This window comes from Megalops cyprinoides, chromosome 25 (assembly GCF_013368585.1).
Source record: "Megalops cyprinoides isolate fMegCyp1 chromosome 25, fMegCyp1.pri, whole genome shotgun sequence".
NCBI classification, from domain to species: Eukaryota; Metazoa; Chordata; class Actinopteri; order Elopiformes; family Megalopidae; genus Megalops; species Megalops cyprinoides.
In genome coordinates this window covers 5,274,878-5,298,827 of record NC_050607.1, presented here as the reverse complement: position 1 = coordinate 5,298,827, position 23,950 = coordinate 5,274,878, and the positions used below count along the sequence as shown (strand labels likewise).

At 43.3% G+C, this 23,950-nt stretch overlaps 1 protein-coding gene across 4 annotated transcripts in view; it reads right to left on the bottom strand.

Annotated features, from left to right (window-relative positions):
* LOC118771788 (synaptotagmin-1-like) overlaps nt 1-23,950 on the bottom strand; it is a 186,969-nt gene that overhangs the window by 144,698 nt on the left and 18,321 nt on the right. The gene's annotated exons all lie outside the window — the stretch shown is intronic.

Sequence of the window (23,950 nt, the reverse complement as noted above, 5' to 3'; positions counted from 1 at the left end):
GGGATGCTCCCTTAAGCACATATTTACATAAACATGCCAGTTATTGCATTCACGTCATAGTAGGTAGGCATACAGTGTTGAATTTATATACAGGGGGGTGAAGTTCTCCCTGATGCTGATTACAAAAAAAAAAAAAATAAATATCCATGCTGATTAATGACCTGTCCAATCTCTTTGTGACGCAGGTCCTCCTGAGTTAATAGGCTTGTTTTTTTTTGAGCTGCTGTCTCTCCTACTCTTGTTTATTATCTGTAATTAACAGCGCAGGGGACAGGGCACCAGACACAGGGGCAACGTAGTGACAGCAGGGCCCGTCTATGTTCTTGGATTAGGATGGAGGTAGTGTCGCTAAAATGGCCCAACTTTCCTGATTAAGATGAAGATTATCCATTTAAATTTGGTACATATTAAGTTTGGATTCCTGCACATGCAGAGTGGTAAAAATATGGTTAAATGGCATGTCGATAAACCTGGTAGATATGAGATTAACTTAGTTGATACAGCTAATGACAGCAGCATAACTGTGTATCTCAGTCTTTTTCACGGATGGCCACATGCACAATAAAGATTTTAGCTGCGCGATTTCATTATTTATTGGTGAGGCCGCCAAAGAAAATATTAGTTATTTTAGATTATCATAAGAGACCGAGTTTGAGGCAGCAGGATGGCTGACAGACGGCCTCTGATCTCTGAGCTGATGGGAACACAGAGTGACTGTACGCTGTCATTCCATTTCCTTAAAGTTCCCCGGTAATCTCCGATATCGAGCGCCGTGGGTGTGATTTGCGACTTCATTACTCTGGCGTATTAAAGCCAATCAAACGTGTTAAGGTGGCGGAATGAGCACCTTACCCAGTAAGTGGCATCTCTCATCCACACTTATTATTTTTGACATTTTAATCAGCTGGCGTTTCAAAAGCGAAATGGGGTTCGGCTCGGTGGAGAGGACTCCTCCCCACTCCCCTTCTCCCGAGGCAGATGGGCGGAATCGCACCAGGCGATGAGAGGTCATGATGCGTCACCTTGGAGTCACCTGTCTCACGAGCACCTGGGACCAGAGCTTGCCTGTATGGATGAAGACTACAAAGTGGGTAAACTTTCAAGCCAGCCTGCCCACAGTGGCAAACTCTCATGGCTTCTAAAGGTTAGCTGTGTTGTGCCTTAATCTACAACAACAGCCCCGGGTGTGAATCCTCGGAGGAATTAAACGGTTCACTCATTGCACTAAATTAATGCTCGCCTTGTGCAACAGCATCAACAAAAAAATGTCATCGCATGTCTGCGAATATAGAGCATGTAAAAACTGTGGAAGCAGCACCCTCACTTCCACTTTCAGCAAAATGAGTGTTCATTGGCGTACCACTATGAGATTGAATCATTACCATAATGATCCCCCAACACAGATGGAAAACATGCCAAGCTCCAGTACACGCCTGGCTCTGAGATGAACATACAGTGGAAGTCCCTGTGGAGAGGTAGGTAATTGCCCCATAATTACCCTCAAGTACCCATACATACAGTACCTAAACCAACATGTTTTCAGTCATGTTAGACTATTCATTCATTCTTCTAATAAGTTCCTATCCTCTCTGTCTAACATGGTGTTACATGGATAGAATGTAAAAGTGAACACCCTTCACGCTGTCTATCATTCTGTTTATCTTTGAGTGCATCATCTTCTTCAGACTCAAATACATCCTTTGCAGCCCAGTCTCGCGGGATGACTCTAATTTAAAAAAAAAAAAAAAAAGGAACAGCGCTTCCTATTTCACCATGTCCCATCTTGCAACGTGAGAATAGCAGCTGAAACACTGTCAGGAAATGCATTCCTTCTGCGATGTGAAAACTTCAAACCTTAATTGTGATTTAGTGCCAAAGAAATGCCAGAAAAGGAAAACTCTAATTTTCCAGCGCCACATCGCATCCATTATTAATGCTTAAAAAACAAAGCCTTCCATTTGTGTCAGGCATGGCCTAGAATGAGCACCCCTAAGCTGCGCTTATCTTACTTGCATTTTTTGGAGTTTAGAAAGGCAATTAGCATAGCTGCAACAGATCCCTCTTCAGAAAAATCACATATTGATTGCTAATTAGCATTAAACGAATATGTAATTAGCCACGAACGCATTTGTTGAATATTTTCATCACAGCTGGTGGATACCTACAGGTTGTGCTTGAAACATTTAGAAAAATTCAATGAGAGTGACTGAAAGCATGCGGGTTGATTTAACAGAGGACAGTGTTTTCGAGAGATGCAGACACCACGGTCACATGGTCTTGTGCTCCAGTTTCTGTTGGGCGCTGTGTTACATAACCAGCATGCTGTGTCATGTGAGCTGGTCTGTTCTGGATGAATCCGTCGCTATGGTTCACTTCCCGTGGGCCACAGCAAAAGGAAATGAACATGGCTAAACACACGAGCCATCATGAGGGGAAAAACAGCGGCAAGCCGCTTACAGTCAAACCAAAGCAAACCATGATGTCATCTGCCAAGTGAACCACATCATTAAAATCACGATCCCTGTGGCAAAATGCATAGACGGCAGCCTTGCCGCACTTTAACATGCTGTAGCTGCTGTGATTGGTCTCTAGTGATGTCATGGGTTACCGGAGCCCACAGCAGGCCAACTGTTAAGAGGCATCATCTTTGCTGTTGGAGTCCACGCCATTAAAGTGGTATACAGGGCCTCTCCAGCCATTCGGTGCTGAAATCCCACATTCTCTTGCATTCTTAATGACATTTAAATATCACAGACTCCCTCAAGAGAGAAGAGGATAATTCAGCATTTCTTTAACATGACTGCCTTTCACAAATGATGAACACCAGAGCCCCCTTTAGCCAAGTTAAAACTACTTATTTCAAGCAGAGAATATTAAATTCCTTGTAATACTGAATTTTACTGACACATTATGGCATGTTATGAATACCGTACAAGTACGGTTTTAACGTGTATGAAATGTATATAGTACATCATACTAATGTTGTTGGCTCACAACCACATACAGCAAAAAAAAAAACTGAACTCAGACCTGCCGAACTGATCCACCTTCCTCCAGACCATTCTTTTCACATTCCCAAGAATACAAATCCCTACACCTTCCAGCACTCTGTGGCAGACTGTCACTGACACGTGAGGTAATAATCCATATATATTTACCGTCTTCTTCCTCACAAATTTCAAGGAGTATGTGCGAGGGGGTAAAGATTCATTTTGTTTTTCCCCCTTTTGTCTCAGATTTTTTGTAAATGTTTTGTTTCTTTTTTTAATTCCCATGGAATTTCTGCATGACAAAATACCCTGCCGCAATGTTTCAAAAGGTCACTGCATCAAATTAAAGTTAACTGATTGTCTCCCCCACCAATAGACACAACACTTTCTCACTATGTTCCATTTCTGCTGCAGCTACTTGGTGAAATTACCAATTAGCAGACGGGGAAAATGTACCACAGCACATAGGGGTATCTGTATTCTCCATCATACCTGTAGATTCTCCAGGGGAACTTCTGTGGCAGATAGATTGCAAGAGGGCCGGAGCATAACCGAGAAGTTGCAATGTGAAACCAACAGAATTCTGGTGTGTGTAATAGCGGTTAACAAAACTGAAGTGAATTTGTTTCCAAACTCATTTGTATGTTCCTGCTCTGAAAATGTAGTAATATTGTCAAAAAAAATTACTGCATGTGAAAATGCACCAGATCTGTGCAGTAATGCACATTTCATATTATCTTAAAATAATAAAATATTAATTCTCAGTTAAGATGCCCACAATTACAGGATAATATAATCTTAAATTTCTAAGTATAATGTTAAGTTTCTCAAAGACTAAACTTCTTCAGGTCTTAAAAAACAGTGACCAAGAAAGTGCTGACACATGGCCACCAACTTAACAACAAAGAGTCGTTTCAAGAACAAGCTATAGAATATGCCAAGATAATTAACAACAGAAAATGTATGTTTTCATTATTTTTGATTTTTAATCTGTAGGTAAAAAGTGTCACTAGGCTTAATGGGTTCAAAGGCTTAGTAGGTATGCTTCCCTTAACAGTTAAGTATGCACAACCATACACTATTCCTGGGTTTTCTGCTCTCGTAGAGCAACTCCCTAGCACCTTTTAAATTGATCCTAACAGACAGCTCCAAACACAGACCGGTCAATGGCTTCACAGAAACCCCCCCCCCCCCCCCTTGTGTGTTATCCAGCTGAGTGTCGGGTGGACAGATCTGACCCCAGCTCAATGGGAAAGCTCTCCAAACCATCACAGGTCCTTGGGCCAGGCCCTTAGGTGGCTCTGTCCTTGGAGATAGACACTTTATCACCGGACCAAACAAAGACTTTGATTGGTTAATCACAAGCAGCCACCTGATCGAGCAGTTGCCCTCTGGCCGGGGCAGAAAGATCACAGACCCTCTGATGGGCTACAGAGTCACTTCCAGGTATCAGAGCCAGGCTTGCTCTTTGTGAATGGCAAATGGAGTTTTCTTTTGAACCAGGTCAAGTGCTTTGCATTTGCTCTTTTCTTTAATCTACTGATGGGACATTTCGCGCTTGACTCTCGCCAGGCACAGAGCACAACACCGATAGAAACCATAATGAGTCAGGCACAGACTAAACGTTTCAGAACCATCAATGGAAAAAGCAAGTGAAATTCTTGGCAGATGTTCCCTGACAAAGATCTTGTCTCTTTAAGACGATGGAAGATTTTGATTCAAATTCAGTTCTTGATGAAAACAGATGATCAAGAACAAGCTGAAGCAGCATCCTATCCCCTGCTCTCTTTTTTACAGGCTGTCTCGCCTTCGCCGTGGCAACCTCTTATCTCCAGAGGAACATGGAGCCTTAATGAAGGGCTAAAAACATAAAGTGACAAGGAGCACTTTCAACTTTATTTCTCTACCATCATCTCCTCAGGGACCTCTGCCCTTCTGCGGGGAAGGGAAACAACAGCCTGTGAGAAAAAAAGGGGAAAGAGAGCGAGAGAGAGATCCCCTGACATCCCCTGATGCTGCTGACCAGAGCCCTCAGGAGACCCCATTCTCCTTGTCTGGGCATATTACAATAAAAAAATCAATATGTTTATTATATCAACTTCTGCAGAAGAACAAGTCCTTCAAATTTACAGAAGCAATGCTCAGGGGGCTGGGGGGGGGGGGGGGGGGGGGGGCAGTGAAGGAGAGAGGAAGAGAGACATTCTCTGGCCACATCATTCCTCCTTGTAAAGCATGGGTCAGTTGGAGTTTGACTGATGGCAACAATGAACAGACCAAAAAAAAAAAATCAAGGTTGAAGAAGTGACCAATGAGGTGGCGATGCAGGAGGTAGGATGACTGATACAGGGGACACACTCGGGAGCCATGGCGAGGAAGGCAGGGATGATCTGGAACTGCGCAAGATTTCAGTATCCTGTCTAAACTGTCCATTCTGGGATAGCTAATATTCACCCCGGATAATACTGTATTGTAATACGATAATACTCTGTGGTATCATAAAGCGTTAGATATAGAAGGGCTCACAATTACCATGTAATTGGTGTCAATGAGAATGTCTTTGGCTGAACCATGTGTCTCACACAAAAAGAATAAAAAGTAATCAAGTGATAAATTAATCAAGACTTTGCTGTGCAAGTTTTACATTTATATGTCTTAGATGGTAGACATTCTCTTTCTTTTCCTGCACATTCTGATTTGTTGTGAAGACAGAGCTTGCCCAGTGGAGACAGACACAGCTACAGAAACTCACACGCATTGCTACTCATGTGACATGATCCTTCTGACTCCAAATTTGTGCATTGTTGTGATCTGCTCTTATTCACCTCATGGCTTCTTCACCCCAAGATTACAAACCGGTAAAAAAAAAAACACATTTCGTGAGCTTTCATCATGGGGGTTCACCAGACTGCAACGATTTTCTTCTTAGATACTCTTCTTCTCTTCAAAACACATTCAAAAGCACATTTCTCCCGCAAAGCGTAAGCCCGACAGATTGAACTCAGCAGAACAGCATTGGATAAACATCCTCGAGCCTATTTGTGTTCCCCCTGCGGAACAAACTGGCGGGCAGATGCAATCGCATGCCGCACAGAGTCCTGAGTCAACTCAGTAACCAGCCAGTGCTGTTGATGGGGTGGGTGCCTGGAGGCTCCACGTGGTGCCCAGGTAGCCATGATGGAGACTGCGGTGGAAGGTGGGGGTGCATGCTGCTACACACATATACTCACACTACACACACATGCACACAAATTACACACACACACACACACACACACACACACACACACACACACAAGCATAAATGCACTACATGCACATACACCCTCAACAAACACTCACACATGCAACACACATACAAATACACTACAAATACACACACACACAAACACACACACACACTCACAAACTCAGACCCATGCAGACACGCTCTCACATAGACAAATACATAACTGCAGACACACTTGCACTGCCAGGACCCAGTGGCTGGGGAGCAGTAATTATCCCCTCCCTCGCCAGCAGGGAGCCCACCCATGAGGGGAGGGCTATGATTAGGGGAAAGGATATGGACCCACAACAATGAGTCAATGCAACCACCCATGTCACAGTTGCAAATGTCCACCGGTGCCAGAAAGGCTAATTTAATCCATTTGAGGGTTGAACTTAGCTATAGAAGCTATTCATGAGACCGCATTACAAATTACAGTACTTCACAACAGCAAACCAAGGCGTTGGGCAACCAGCAACTGAATAATATTCAAATATCCTTAACGTTGTCATAATGTTGCAAATTTCAGTGAATGCAGTCCTTTGCAAGCCTACCCAGCCAAATCCTGTACTTACATATCTGAAACTGACTGTTTGCTTTTACAATGGGCAGGTAAACCACTGGCACTGAAAAATACAGGAGGAGATCCAGATAATTGACAGAGAGAAAGGTCATTTGAAAAAAGGAGTACACGTCAATGTGTGATACAGCATCAAGAACAGATTATAAGAATCTATCCTTCTACCTTATACTTGGTTACACAGATGTCCAAATATCGCACAACAGTATATTTCATATATCAATAGACGCCATTTTGCAGTACGGTATTTTGATCACTATTATATATAATAATAAAAATGTTTAAATAAAATGGGGAATTGACTTACATGTTTTATCATTTGCAGCATATTGTACATTTGACATCAAAAATGTAGTCAAAATACATACATACATATATATTGCATTTTACTTTTTGCTGAGATCACGGTAAAATGCTGAGCTGGAGAGCTGCCTGCCATTTCACAGAAAGCTGGTCAGCAGCCAAGTCACTTATGGCTTCCAAAGAGCTAAGGGATACGAAAACTCCCTAATTATTCCCTGTAAAAGTAAATACCATTCATAGAGGCGCAACAGCGCGGTCTCTCAGTGATAGTGATCAATAGCTGTTTGTTAATCCATATTTTAACGCTGCTATTCATGCCATATCTTTTTCCACTTTGTTTTTATGCCAGATTTTATTGCTGCCCAGTTTGAATGAATGTTTGACTTTAATTAAGCAGCTGTCCGGGATCATTTTATTGTCACGCGACAAGGTCAAAGTCTGTTGGGTCTTTTGGCCTGTTTTAACAAAACTCACATCACAACATCACAAGGGTGCTGTGGGTAGTTTTTGAAAACTCCCACCTTCTCGATTTATTTTCAGCTTTTTCCCCAACCCAGCTGTGCTGGAGTGGAGCTAAAGCAGGGCTCTCATCCTTCATCACTCTTTCTACATCTGAAAGCTCGCGCTGTGCCCATTACCCATTTCTAAGGGAGCTTGTAAACGTGTTAAATTGAGTATTGACTTGGTGGAAAAGAGGGTGTTATTGTTGCTCTCTGTCCTGCAGTCACCTCACAGCCAGCCCCCTCTGCCTGACTCTCCCTCTGGCTCAAGCCTCACCGTGTATCCTCATGCCTGCATGCCTGCATCACCTCCAGGTATGCCGCTACAAGGTCACATTGCCTGCAAATACTAAGAGGGAATCTGCACTGTATACTGAAAGAACACCTATACTAATACTATTATTTTTACCTGACTGTATGGCTCCCATAACGCTTAGAGCCCAGCAAAATGCTAGTTGTTGAGAGGGTCTGTTTGTTGGGAAGTGTGTCTGTGTGTGATTGTATGAGTGTGTGTGCGTCTCTGGCTGTGTGTGTCTGTGTATGCTTGAGTGTGTTTTCATGAGTACAAGTGCATGTTGTATATATAACTGTGGGATGCTGTGTGTGTGTATGTGTGTGTTTGTAGGAGAGTGTGTGTGTGTGTGTGTGTGTGTGTGTGTGAGAGAGTGTGTGTTTGTGTATCTGTGTGTGTGTGTGTGTGTGTGTGTGTGTGAGAGAGAGTGTGAGAGAGTGTGTGTTTGTGTATGGGACGCTGTATCTGTGTGTGTGTGTGTGTGTGTGTGTGTGTGTGTGAGAGAGAGTGTGTGTTTGTGTATCTGTGTGTGTGTGTGAGAGAGAGTGTGTGTTTGTGTATGGGACGCTGTATCTGTGTGTGTGTGTGTGTGTGTGTGTGTGTGTGAGAGAGTGTGTTTGTGTATGGGACGCTGTATCTGTGTGTGTGTGTGTGTGTGTATGTGTGTGTGTGTGTGTGTGCGCGTATCCTGAAACAGATGTCCATGTCCTGCACTCATGTCACAGGGGTTGTGTGTGTCAGGGGGGCTTGGTTACAGCAAAGCGGGAGCACTCCTTCCTGCAGGCTGAGGAAAAGCCTGTCGAACAGACAGTACCGTGCACTCCAACACTCACAAATGACAGCTGGCAGCATTGCTGTTATTCCCTATGTATTATTCACGGGCAAATGCAATTATTTGTCTGTCATTGCTGAAGGAAACAACAAGCTCAGGCGTAAACCAGGTTCACTCTTTGAGGACTCCACATAATGAACCCATGCACAAAAATACACACACACACACACACTCTCTCTCTCTCTCTCTCTCACACACACACACACACACACACACACAGTACCGTAAATTCACCTCTCAACTCTCTCTACTCGTGAAATGTCCCTGAGATTGCCTCACATCTCACTAAAAAAAGGAGCTGTCACCATCTCTGAGTTACACTTACATTTAGATGAGGGAGAGGAACATCCAAAATAATGCATATCGCTCCTCCCCACACCCCCACCCTCCCCCAAAGAGAGCCGACTCCCTGTATAAGCGCAGTTCCCGTGTCTGACCTAGAAAAACAGCAGAGTGAGGAGGTGCACGGCAGCAGGCAGCACTACTCCAAATATAAATAACTCTCCCTGCACCAGTTCCATGCATAATTAAGGAGGAAAAGAAATAATAATAATAATAATAAATATAGCTGCAATCAGCAATGAAGCGGCCAAGCACCTCAGGGCCACCAGGTAGACAACTAATGAGAACAACCCCTGACCAAGACACCAATCCATCACAAGGTGAACAGACACATTGACACCCACTCTTACACTCACACCTATGGGCAATATAGCATGTCCAATTGACAATACCTGAATGTGTTTGGACTGTGGTAGAAAAACCAGAATACCCAGAGGAAAGCCACATGAACACAGGGACAAGGTACAAACTGAATGCAGACGCACCCCGAACTTGAAACCTCCATAATGTTAGGCAGTACTGCTACCCATTTGCACCACCGCACTGCCCCCCACTATATATATGTCAAGCTTAAACATAAGCAGTGCCATAAAATGCAGTGTGCCTTCTTGGGACATTGCAATGAGAAGTGCCAATGCTGTTGGAGGAGTGCAATTTTTGGGTATTTGAAAAAATCCAAAATCATGGGAAAAATGGCAGAGAACATACCATATTAACTGAATATAATAAAATGTCCCTGATTCGAAAAGGACCACTCATTTTTTAACAACTTTTTCTGGCAAAAGACTTTTTGAAGATCAAATCTTATTTATTTAAAGAAATCATTTCATTTGATACCACGAGGCTTCTAAACAGCTTCATACCCCAGGCTGTGAAGATCATGAACACTCTTGCCCCCCCCCCCCCCCCCCCCCGAATCATTAATCCCCCCCATAGGACCAGACAGACACTATTCTCCATTAATGCAATCCATTTCATGCTATACCTAACACTTTTTGTACAGATAAAAAAAAAAATCATTTATTGACAGTACATGCTGCTATTCTCCAACCATACCATAAAGACATGCCGCTCCCCTCCAAATGTTTACAAAACTGAGTGTATTGTTTATGGACATATGTTGTTTTAATTCTCTTTATAATTTATATACACTGTTGATATAGGAGAAACCGCATTTCGTTCTTGATTGTACGCAAGTGCATGATAAAATGACAATAAAGGAAATCTCAACCTAAAATCAATTTAATAAGATACACTGAATAAAACAAGGTACTCTGATATATTTTCTACATCTGTTAGATGAAATTACCACATTTAAATAAAAGTAAAAATAAACTAGTCAACTGGGATTTCTAATACCACTCAACAATCTCAGATAAATGGCGCCATCTGCTGTTCTTAATGTATATTGACATTAAAAAGTCTAGTTGAAAGACAATCCCACTTTTCAGATGTAATTTCTGAAGAAGAAAAAAAAAAACGCTGTCTAACATTCAGGCCAATATGGAAAGGCCAAGTGTTTCTTCAACAGTGTTTAGTGTATTAGTTGTGGCAATAGGTCAAAAGGTGCAGGAGATGTGCCTATTTTAAGTGCTACAAACTAATTGTATCTTAGCAGCCATGCCATTTGGACACTGAACTATGTGCTCATTTTCCAGTTAGGACCTGATATGTAACGATGTAATGACCTACAAAGAATTGGTCGCAATATCTGCTTTTCTTTGTGTGATCTGTGCCTTGTGATGTCCATTAGAACAAAATGTCATTAAAATCTCCTCGCAGGCCTCCCAGCCTGTACCACCCAGCCTCTCCAGCTCATCCAGAATGCAGCTGCCCGACTAATCTTCAACTTCCCCAAATTCTCCCATGTTACTTCCCTGCTTCCCTCCACTGGCTTCCTGTCGCTGCCAGGATCAGATTCAAGACCCTGACCCTCGCCTTCTCTGCAATCAACAGGACAGCCCCTGCCTACCTCCAAGAACTCATCCAGCCCTACACACCAGCCCAACTCCTGTGCTCAGCAGCAACTGGACGCCTCACTCCTTGCGTGGTCAAGGCAGGAGGTCCTCGTTCTGTTCTAAGTACATGGACACATGGGTGTTTAAACCTGTTTTTCAGTATAGCACCCCAAAGTGGCCAAATTTCACTAAACTTGCTGTGTGGCACCCAGGCCTAATTGTAAGCATGTGTATCGACTTCTATGACAATGAACAAAAGCATTACAGAGCCACTCTTCCTTTATGGCGACTTCACGGGCGAATTTGTGGGTACACTGCGGCCACATTGTTCAACCTGGCAACTATCCTTTAACAACTGTTAAAGACAATGGTCCAAAGAGGTAATACACAAAACCCCATTGTGCCATAACTCTAGGAGGAGGTGGTTGAATCTGTTTTTGACAAAATCAAAGATGGATAAAACACAAAATGGCTGATGTGGAAGTTTCCAGATAGGATCCTTAACTAAATTTAGTTTAGATATCTGTTTTTCTGCCAGAGTAACGGGTATTTTAATGATTTTTAATGGTCCTAGCAAAATTCTTTGAATAACTTTTGGTCAGAACCCTCTGTAGATGATACGTACCAAATTTGGTGGTCTAGGACTAGTTCGCAAAAGTAGGTTTTTCAAAAAAATTGAAAATATGATTTTTTTTTTTAAGAAAATCCATTACAGTGGGTGAGACTATTCAATTCATCGTGACCCAGGGATTCAGCCAAAATAAGGATCACAACTCTAGGGCAAATGGTTCAAAAGTAATAAGCAAAAATGTATTCTGAAATTTGGCCTGTTGGTGGCGCTACAGGGATTGATGGATTGACTCCAAATTTGGTGCCTGGAACCTTGGACACACAGGTGTCATGCTTTCACAGCTAGCGTCTTTCACTGTGATGATGCATAAGAAATTTGGTTGGCACATCTGCTTTGGTTCCAAAGCTATAGGCATTTGATTTTTTTTTTCTCTGTTTTTCTGGTATGGCGCCCCATATGGCCAAATTTCATGAAACTTGGTGGGTAAAAAATATTCCGCCAGGCAATAAAGTATACCAATTTTGGCGTGACTCCAACCAAGCATTGCTGACATATGGTTCACTTCCTGTTTTGTTGTCTTCAGAATGGAAATTCATTGCATGACAGCGGCCACATTGTTTGCCCTAGCAAAATTCTTTGAATAAATTTTGGTCACACCCATCTGTAGATGATACTTACCAAATCAACGGCCTAGGACTAATTCGCAAAAGTAGGTTTTTTGAAAAATTCAAAATGGCGGAAAATCCAATATGGCGCACTTTAACACCAATGGGTGCATTCGAATCATCATGACCCAAAAGATTCAAGGGAAAAAAGATCACAACTCTAGGACAAACGCTTCAAAAGTTATAAGCAAAAATGTACCTTGAAGTTTGGCCTGTTGGTGGCGCTACAGAGATGGATGGATTGACCCCAAATCTGAGGCCTGGATACTTTGGACTGTCCTCTATCAATGTGCCAAATTTCATAAAAAAACCACCAAGGGGTTGTATGGGATGCCATAGACTCCCAGAGGAGAAAGTATAATAATAATAGTGATAAATTCTAACAATTACAATAGGTGCCTATTACCTTCGGTGCTTGGCCCCTAATAATAATAAGGCTTTAAAAATTAATTAAAATAGTGCAATGAAATGTTCCTATCATTTTGAGAACATGCAGTGCTGCTTTGTGTGATACTGAATTTGCGATTTATGATTCACCTTGAAGTGCGGTCTAGAAAAGGAATTTGAAAGTAAACAGCACCCAAGGACCCACCATTTCTGCATTTGAGTCTGATGGCAAATCAGGGCTTGTAAATAAAAAATAATGATAAAAAAAAAAAATCACTCTGGCTTAATTTCCACAAATGCTCTTGACAGTCACCTCAAAGCACAGCCAATGAGCAATAGGCTAAGTCTATGCTGGGAACAGACTGTACACTTTCAGTGTGCTGGGCTACTTACATTAGAGTGCGAACACAAAAAAAAACCAAGCCCATTCCAGAGAGCTGTGGTCACTGCGGTGCGGTCAAACAAAATCTACTTTCTGACACACGTGACTGTTTAATTTGCACATTACGACCAGTGAGACAACGGAGGAGGACAGGGGCTGTGCTAATTGTTGACTAATCGTTAAGGAAATAGCTCAGTGATTGCGCATCAAGTCACTAATGGTGTTAAACTGGGGACTGACGGTAATTACATGAATATCTTCCACCTCCGGGAAGTGCCAATGACAATTTTAAAAACAACTACATGTCTTTAAATAACTTTTCCTGCTTCTGCTCACATAAGGATGCACAGAGATTGAACTAACTGAATCTTTTTTTTCCAGGTTTTATCTTTGCTTTCATAGACTGATATCAGAGCAAACTTTGGGCTACACAGTATAGGCTCCAAGTTTACAGCAAAAAAAAGTTAAAGTCAGAACTACCCCAGTTTTGGAGGCAAGAGAAGGTGGGCTTTGCTTTGGTGGGACAAATTCCTCCTCTGCACATATCACCATTGATGAAAGTGGTGTAAAGTGGTCTCAGCTGATGAAACCAGACAGACTAATTGCCTTAATATAACTGTTGTTTCAGACGAGGAGTGATTCACTTTCTGCGCCACCTGACCTTCGCTCGCGCAGGCGGACAGTTTGCCTAATTCAGCACATTAAGACTGAAGCTGCCTCTGTCATTGCTGCTAGGGTAACGTGGAGAGCTGGGGATAAGGCAGGAAGTGATGCGTGGCTGACTGGGCTGCTGCTTCCTCTCTCTCTAAATTTCCCATTTGACTTTAGTCAGCCAAAACTACTATTAAGTAGACATGAGTTTCCTTAACATCAAAGTGTAAAGGTTGTGATTTATGTGGGTAGAGTGGTACCTTCTATTTAGACTGGAGTCTGACGAAGGGATTGCACCTGGTCATGGGCCAAGGTTGTTGACCCCCCCCCCCCCCCCCCCCCCCCATGTGGACATCATAAACAGGGGAGAAAAAGGGGGGATGGGGTGAAGGAGGGCTGCTGTGAACAGCTGATGTGGAAAGGAAGTGGTAACTGAGGTCTTCATAGTCATGGATGGGACCAGTTTGTTTAAATTTGGTTAATTCTTTAGGAAAAAAATCTGAAATTTTTACTCTCTTCTTCAAGACATTTGACATACACGTTTCATACATCCAGTTATCCCTCAATAAGGGTCCAATACAAAAGGAATATTTATATTTACATTCAAGCACTTGGAAGATGCTCTTGTCCAGTGCGATTTTTAAAGCAAATGTGTAAAAATGTGTTTAGTTTGTGCTAAATACGCGCTGATATCAAACAGTTTCTGTTTTTAAAATGATTTTTTTTGCTCTTTCATCTTTGCCAACTTGATCATTTTTTATCTTCCCTGCCCTTTGTGATAAATGTTGCTGCCAGCGCTGACTTCAATCAAGGAAACATCACGCAGGTATGACATTATTGCAGAAGCTGAAAGCGCGCAAACAAGGGACCAAACAGCGTGAACGCGTGATGAACTTTCAGATTGATTGCCATCTCTGTATGATGTGCATCACCATGTCGATCGCTGATGCATCTTGAATCCGGCACCGCTATCGGGCACAAAAAAATATTCCATTAGTTGCATTTAAACCAACAGTCTCTTATGGTTGAGAAGGCCATTAAGCATTGCAATTTGTATGGCAATTACTCAATAAAGACATCACATCTTTGAAGAATGCGAGAGAGGCAGGGAGAGAGGGAGAGGGAGGGAGAGGGAGTCACAGTGGTAGGGAGACAGAGGGGAGCGCACCACCCTGGAAGTCATTAAGGCCATTTTCCGCGGTCCAACACAGCTAATCAAACCCAGTTGTAATTGCACACAGAGTGTGTTTGTAAAGGGAAATTATATAGGGAGAGGGAGAAAAAGGAAAGGGAGGTCCTTCAGAACGGCAAGTCGCTTTTTAATTTTATTAGCCTCAGAGCCGGAAAGGATGTAGGCAAGGGTCTTAGCCAGACCCAAGCTCAGCTGGGTAGGAGGTGCAGAGCATGACCTAGCCTTGACCTGACCTTCTGTGACCCCTCAGCACACACTGGCACCGCTGGGAGGAGCAGGAGAAGTGGGATGTTGGATCCAGATAAAATTGACCCAGAGAGAGACCTCACCTTTCACCAAAGATGCAGAGAGCACGTCAAATGCTACAAACACTGGCTGCCCATGCAATGAAAACCGCATCTTGCGAATCCGATAGTTATGGATAGTGACAGGTCAGGAAGGCTGTGCTGAAAATCTTTCTGTGTAGCTCAGTGATTCACCCCACTGTGAACTCGCCAGTGCAAAAACACAAAGGTCAGACCAATGGAAATTCTTGAGTCTAAAGCCTCCTGATTCCGTTTACCCCTCTGTGTGAGACATATCCGTCTTTACCATAGAAAGTGATTTGATCACAAGCTTCTCCTAGGCCATTCTCCAGGACTGCCCTCACCAGCTAAACACATTACTTATGCATCATCCAATTAAACCAGTGCCTTTGTGTAAGCGCATGTGCCCTTTTCTAATATTAATAGTCTGAATACTGCAGCACGTGCCGGGAGAATACAGCCAAACCCATACGTGAATAGAACATAAAAACATAAAAAGAGTTTGTGGAAACTCTACACATCCAGGAAGATGAAGGGTGATGTTATTAGAAATGGGAAGGTGGTTTTGGAAAGCAACAGGCAGAGAAGAGGAAAAATTAAATTAACGTTCTGCACGGAGCTCGCAAGCGGGAGTAAACAAGAGGCTTGCTGAAATATAATGAAGCGTTGTGACGCGCGGGCCTCGTTACCCCAGGAGCTCAATTTGGGACTGCTGACCTGCATCGTCTGTGGATATTACCGTCGCTGCGGCTCAAAGTGTCACATCCAAAAAATAAAACTTTTCTCAACTGCTCCTCATTAATTTTCCAAAGCTGGATGTCAAACAGGGCTGACAACGATGCTGTGTTATTTGGCACAAAACTTTACTGGATTTCAGACTTTTTTTATTCTAAGACATGTTTTTGGTGTACAGGAAATTAAAGGACTGGCTGCTATGGGTCTGTATGAGTCACTAACAGAAGGAGAAAAACAGTGTATCATAACCAGCAGTGTGGAGTAGTGATCAGAGCACTTGATACAGGACAGGATTTGACAATATACTGTAAAATCAGGTATATATAGTATTCCCCCTTTTTTGATGTAATTATATGTACGAGATCAACAAAGACATGAGCTGTAGCGTGTGCTTCCCATTTCTCAGCTGCAGCTGACAAAACACTAAATCGACATGTGCCTGACTTTGTAGTGTGCCCTGATCTACTGTAAATCCAGTTTATAAAATGCTCAAGCAAATGTAAACAGACAACTTGTGTCTCAGGACAGCCATGTGTTTGCAACGTGAGAACAGGCCTGAAAGTGCAGATGTGAAACACAATGCTTCCCTCACCCACTGCGGTGCTGCCACTGAAAAAGGGGGCCGCTCCACTGGCTGATCCATGAGGATGTTGCCCCGCCCCCCTCCTGATCTCTCCTCATTGTGAGCTGATTTCTCGAGTGGCTCCATCAACACCCAGATGGGAGAAATGATTATGGGCGCAACTGGTCTAGTGCTGGATTTGAACCAATGACACAGGGGTCAGTTGTACAGAGCCTGTACAACTGACAGGTGCCTCACCACGCCACAGAAGCACAAGCTACACAGAAACAACAGTGTCATTTTAACAGGAAATGGGGCTTTGTTAACAGCCCTGCCCCTGCCCCCATCCCCCCTGGTGGGTGAGAGTACCTAGCTTTCAAAATTTCAAGTAAGCCTACAATATTGACCTCATTGATGGCAAGGTCAACTGTTGGCACAATACCATTTAACAGTGTGAGAGTCTGCCGTTGTATCAACTGTGGTGAACTTTCAGCTTGGAGGGGAGGGCAACCATTACAAAAGCAGGTAGCTTAAAACAATAATAATTACCTTGGCAGCAGCAGCAGAGGTGAGAGATGAGAGATTCAGGTTACGCAGCCAAATTATCCAGCTTATTTATTTCAGTATCGGCCTGCAAGTGTCACAAAAGGGCAGGCGGACATAACACATGCCACGTTTTATGTAAATTCACAATTAACAACACCTGCAGTGAATGTAATTAGAGTTATACAGAGTTAAGGTTCTGTACAGGAACACATAGGCCTCTTATGATGCCTACTTCAACACTTGAAAACATCAGAGTAGTATACTGACACTAAATGCCAACCCTATGCCATGAGAAAGTATTCATGTCCTGTTATTACTTTAAAAAAAGCCAAAATATACAAACAACTTGGACATATTCAAATATAAACACCTATTACGTAAATATAGACTCATATATAATAATACCATCTAATCACCTGTGTGGAAGCCAAGCCACTTAAGTCATGGGGTACTAAAGAAATGAAGTGCTATGTCAGATCTTACAGCAGCAGCCATAAGCACATTACTCCAGTTTGCCTGCCTTTACATTCTCCCCTTTTCTCCCGCAGGTGAAATTTGAGGTGGTAACCTTGAAAACGGTTTCAACGAGAGCAGAGTCAAGGCTCATTTCTTTTCTAGGGCAGTCCGTTTTTTTATTTATATTTTTTTTTCCTGAGGAAGCGTGGACAGCAAACGAAGGCCAAATGACGTGACCCGGATAAGCCCGACTATACTCCACTCTGGCAACCACAGAGTCCCAGAATTGATAGCTTGCTACGAGTTATAAATAGCCGTTACCCCCTCCATGCGGGCGCAACTGCAGATTAATACATCACTCCCCGACTGCTATCTCTGCATTAGCCAGGCCCAAATTTATCAATCCATATCCACTTTGCCTTCATAAAAGCCTTTACTTTTCAATCTTTAAATCCGCGCGAGAAGACGACATGCGCATTGACTTTTATTAAGGCCCATTACTGCAGGCGGCTGCAGACGCTGCGTAAATGAAGGCTTACATTGGGAGACATTGGGAAATATTAGCTGGTATAAAAGGTGGTCTGCGCTGCATACTGCTGGCTGAAAAGGACAGCTTTTTAGCTCTAAGTGAACGGGCTGGGGAGAGGAAACGCACCCACGCCGCGCCAGATTTCTTCCATTATGTCTCTGCTTCTTGTTTCCTAATGAAAGGGGGTCCCGTTTATCCTTTCAGACACTGCGGCCCACATCTCTTTTGGCGAGTTAGCGTCTGGGCGGGATGGTTGCCTTCCTCTGCAGTGGGCAGAGCTGCTGAAGACTGTGGGCTCTCTGCTCTGGGGTTGGGAGGCCCGTGAAAGTCGCTGCGATGAAGGATGCCATGAGTGTTGGCCAGAGCTCTCCAGAAGAGCGAGCAAACTTTGCAACAATGTCTGCAAGCTTTCATATCCTCTAATGTGGGTGGGATTTGGCCGTGGCCATTACGCAGTAGTTAAAACGCAACACTGCAACTGCAAAGACAACAGTATGGCATATTATGTCACATACACACAGACACACAGACAGATGGTGGGGTTTCTCTGCTTGCTTCAATCTCCCCTTCTCCTGTTGCAACAGCTGAGCAAAATAACACCCCCATAGACTAACATACAATGCAAATGCAAAGAAGCTCCCCATACATAGAGCATATCTCTCAACATATAACACCTTCCTCAGGACTAGCCTGGGAATTAAAACCAAGACCTTCCACTGTCAAAATGAATACTAACTACAATAGCACTGAGCAACACAAATATTAAAACAGTAGATAAATTAATACAATATGTAAGGAAACTACAGAGCTAATCACCCAGTACCTACACACTCAACATCTGGAATAGATTGCGCATGCATCATGACCGTGCAGGTTTAATATAAAATTGATGAAGTCCCAACACAGACGTCACCATGGAGTATTGATCCCGGTTTAATCTCCTGCAGCGTAAGGAATCGACGGGCTGATTCCTCTGTTCTCCCTGGGTGTGGTTATTGCCTGTATGTCTCTGTGTGTCCACCTGGGTGCCTTCTGGGCCTTTCACCTGGACTCTACGGCTCGTCTCCCGGGCAATGAGAAGGAAAACAACAGCTGGCGGAGGTCAAACTAATCGCCGCCACGCAACCCCGAAGAGTACAGGAATAACAAGCTCCAGGAGAACGCTACTCCCCTCCCCCTGCCCGCCTTGCCAAAAGGACGTCTGGGCCTTGGGCAGCTAATTTTAGCAGCATAAAAATCAATCAGACTTGAATCGGTCGGCCTGACCCTCAGAGAGGAGACTGTTAAGGTGTGGTACCGCAAATCTCAACGCGGGCTTCCCGTGGCGTGTGATCAAAAAAAAAACATACAAAAACAAAACAAAGCCTGTTGGTCCCCCAACGGCCCTTCGATGTGCCAAGGGGGGGTTAGGGGAGTCGAGGAATAAACAAATAGCTCCTTGAACCATCTGCACTGCAATTCATCACCACTCTGTTTTAGATGCCCTCTTTTTCCGCCAGTGTCTTCCTTCGGCACATGATTATCTGTCGTATGGAGCCTGGTTACATTTGGGAAATGTTTGGGAAAGTACTGAAGCCTGACTTATGGCAACGCTTTGTCAACGCTGTGTGGACTTGCACTGTCTACATTCGGGTGAGCTTATGTCTGAAAGCTCAGCGTGGGCTGATTACATAGTTTTATAGACGAGGTCATCCTTCTCAATTAACTTTGATACTGATTGCTCTTGTTTCCTGAAAGCAGTGCCCAGGACTGTCTAACCTGAGGATTAATATTTATGATGTGGATAATGAACCTTCATGAAAAGTTAAAAAAAAAAAAAAAAAAAAGCCAGGTGTCCTGGCTGATCTTTAGGTGTGGAACAGGATGGGTGGGGAAGAGTCAGGTCTTGACCAATGAAATCATTCAATCAACAACTGACCACAATTGGAGTTGGAGAGCATAGCTGATCTCCTGATTCCATGGATTTTTCAGAAAGAAGTGCAAGAATGACTGGATGAAATATTGCACGCAACACTTTTTGCTATACCCAATCTATGAAGAACACCGCATTTATTTCAAAGCATTTATTTCCTTACATTTTGTATTCTAATTTTTTAAGTTTTTTTTTCCCCACAGTGTCAGACTTTAAAATGAATAACCAAAATAATTTTTGCAGAGGCAAAGGTATAGTCCAAGTGGTTTAGGCAAAGTGTAAGTCCTGCCATTTTGATTGGTCATACTCTGCTGCTTATTGCAATGCTTCCCTTCACTGGCGATTCTCATTACTCAACACATTTCATGAGAATTTCACCACCCATCATCTTTCAGGAGATAGGAAAGTATATTTTTCCACAGGATTTAAATTTATGCAAAGCAGCTGTGAAGAGATTTACTTTAGTGTATGAAGGAAATCCTTAACGACTAGGGTTTTATGCTGCCATAAATCTAAAATAAGCCATCGAGGGACTTTTTAAAACGAGCAGGGGATGGAATGAATCACAGTCCATTACTGTATGCTGTTAGGAGGTTACTCCAATGAGAATGTGGATCAAATTGCAGAGACCCAATAAACCATTCAAAAGTGATCCATTAAAATTGGCAAAACTCAAATGTGAGAACACACATTAAATAGCAATGATAATAAATAATAAGAACAATGATGCCTTAATGGATAGCTCAATATCTTGATTTCTCACCTTAATGCTGCTACAGTCAATGAAAGAAACAGATGCACACCGCATTATAAACAGAAGTGGTGAGGCAATGGCCTTCTATCGACTCAAACAAGGTCTTAGATGGTTATATGGATGATGCTCTTTCGTCTGGCCATTCTTCAAAGACTCAAAGACACAAGCTTCCCCAAGCATGGCAATTGTTCTAAAAGCTGATTGAAAGTCAAGGTGAGACTTTGATCTCCTGCTGGTTGCTGTATTTTCGAAGCCTTTGTTGGTCCGACCAAAAGGCTTGTATTGTTTTCTGCACGTGCCAGCTATGCAAATACCTACATAATTAAATATGATAAACAAATCACACAACCAGGTGGACATCAGTTCATTTTGTTTCCATTTTTCTTTTTTTCTCTTATAAAGCTCTAAAACAAAGCCCGGCTAATCTACATTCACGCCAACATCCCGTGAACAGCCATTTGCTTTCTGATTACATATCTAACCGATGGGTTCACATGAATTGCATGCATGGGATAAATAGGCTACACACACATAAGCACATGTGTGCATACCAAAGAGGGGTTTGACATTCCTGCTGTGTCTGCTGGAAAAAAAAAAGCCAATGAGCGTTTCAAAATGAACCACAGAGAATGTGCTTAACTGGACACACCATGCACACCCAAAGAAACAAGTCTTTACAAAACAGATTTACAAGAGCCTGTCAAATGCAACCAAATCCTCTCTCTGGGGTTTTACTAGCTCAGAGAACCACCTTAGGTGCCCCTAAAATGTGAATAACAGATTAAGGCACTTCTGAAGCAGACTGTTGTGGAGTCAAATTTACAACTGCCTGGCTTGTGCTCCACTCTAATACTTGTTGCTCTTACAGATAATTTTGAGGCTGTATGTTCCTGTGTTGATATGATGTACACATGTTGTCTTTAAGGGTGGTTATTTTGAACTGACTTTGACGGTGTCACTGGTTGCTCTGTATCTGGCTGTTCCTGTGATATTGCCATATAATGTGTTTTGCACTGGTGAGAGTGAAATAATTAATAAAGACATGACGCAACACCATATCGGAGACCACCGGGCCACAGTTGGCGATTATGCCAAATCTCTGTGCACACACTGTGCTGCTGTGATGCACCCATTTCCAGCTCTGTGAGTGTAGTTCCATATTAAGACAATGCTGTTTTTCATTACCACTTTGATCAATGCGTGATCTGTGTGACGGGGTGCGCTGTTGTACGTTTTGGCCACTCGGAGTGACTGAAACTTGCTTTAAGAGGAAATGGGACTTTGGATGGCGTGGCAAAACCTGGCCAGCCGTGACAAAAGAAACACATTAAGGCAAGTCAGATCATTTGAGCTTGCTTTGAACAGCAGGGGGAAAAGAAAGATGTGTCGTTTGAAATCCAATTCTCTATCCGCTCTCCCTGCGTTTGATCAGGGAAGGGGGCTGTTATCAGCTGTGAAGCCCTTGGCTTGTACTCCTTTTTAGTTTCACTCTATTCTTCTTTTGCCACAGGTACAGAGACAGATAGCCGGCAATACAAGTCCAGACAAATCTTTTGACATCTGTCTTTTTACCAGACTCTTCTCTGTAGCACTTTATGACTGCAGGCAAGGGCAGAGGGAACAAAAGTATATGAGACCTCAAAAATAGATCGCTTTGTGCCGGGGGGGGGGGGGGGGGGGGGGGGGTGATGAGTGACGTGGGTTCATCTTTTTAAATGTAAATGGGGCTTTGACACCGGTTCCACCTTGACATACCCTCAATATCACAGATATCCCTGCCCATCAATAAAGGTTGTTGTTTCTATGACACACACGCAAATGCGCAAACAAAATGGGACACTGGACTTTTTGTTCCATTCTTGACCGTGAAAATACTTCAGCAAGTTCACAGGTGCTTGTTGCTGACTGTCTGAACTTTAAAAGACGTAGAATGTACTGAAATACAGAGATCGCATGGGTAGAGATTTGGCTGCTCATGACCTGGGAGGTCTATGTTGGAGCTTCGTCTTACAGTATTAGTTAACTGTGACCTCACTCGAGGCACTTGGAAACCACCAAAGATCTAAAACCATGTTAGAAAATATGTTCAGCTCTGTTGAATAAAACATCTGAAATAGTATCTTTTTGACAGATGTTGGGATGTGGAGGATTACCCCCAGAGATCCATATCACTCTTATTTCAACTTCTATTTCTTTTTACAGATATAAGCCAAGTGTGCTCCATTTCAGCAATGCATATGTCACAGGGGAGTGAAGTGTTGACTTGGCCTTTAGATGTGTAGTTATGGAAAAAAGTACATCGGCTGGCTGTCTTGCAAAACTTGCAAAAATCTGGTGAAGGGAGCTGTCCATCATATGTGGTGCTGAAAGTGGAAAACATTCACAGAGTGCAGTCCAGTCTCCTCTTTGGGCAGTTGGAGTTTATTGTGGGGCGGATCGTGGACCAGGGAATGCTGAATTTGGTTACTTAGCTACAGTTCCTGTGATATTTAGATTCAGCTGGTGCCTGCGCCAGCTCAACACCCTCCTTCTGCCGGAGACCGGGGGTGGGCGAGGACGGCGGGGTGACAGCGAGGGGTGTTGGGTGTCAGGGAGTGCGTCAGATGCAGATTGGGGTCAGCTGAGCAGATGCCTGGCGTGCGCAGTGACGAGCCTCTCAGCCGTGTGATTGGGCAGGAGTGACGCTCCAGGCTGCGCTGACAGGGGCCTCTGTGAGTAACCCCCGGACACCTCTGTGTCACGCGGTGACGAGCAGGCCCCGAGTGAGAGAGCGCGAGTGGGTGGCTGCCTGCAGAGAAACAGGGCCTGGTGGCTTCGCACTGTCACACTGCTCCACAATGTTCAGAGCACAAGGGGCATTCTGAGAGGTTTATGAACTAGTGTAGCTAGTGTTAAGGTGCAGGGCTCGTAAGCGAAAGGTTGCCGGTTCGATTCCCTGCTGCTGTACCCTTGGGCAAGGTACTTAACCCAGAATTGCCTCAGTAAATATCCAGCCGTATAAACGGATAACGTAAAAATCGTAGCCTACGTAAGTCGCATCTATGTAAGAGCACCTGCTAAATTATAATAATGTAATGTAATGTACCCTACACATTTCCTCACCCAGAGAAGCAAGATCCCTGTTGGCTATTACCATAAATTGTTGTCAAATGTAACAAAAAAAAGAGTACCAGTCGATAATCTTGACTGGCAGATCACCAAGGCCCTGATTATAAAAAATAACACCGTGTTACAGTTGAAT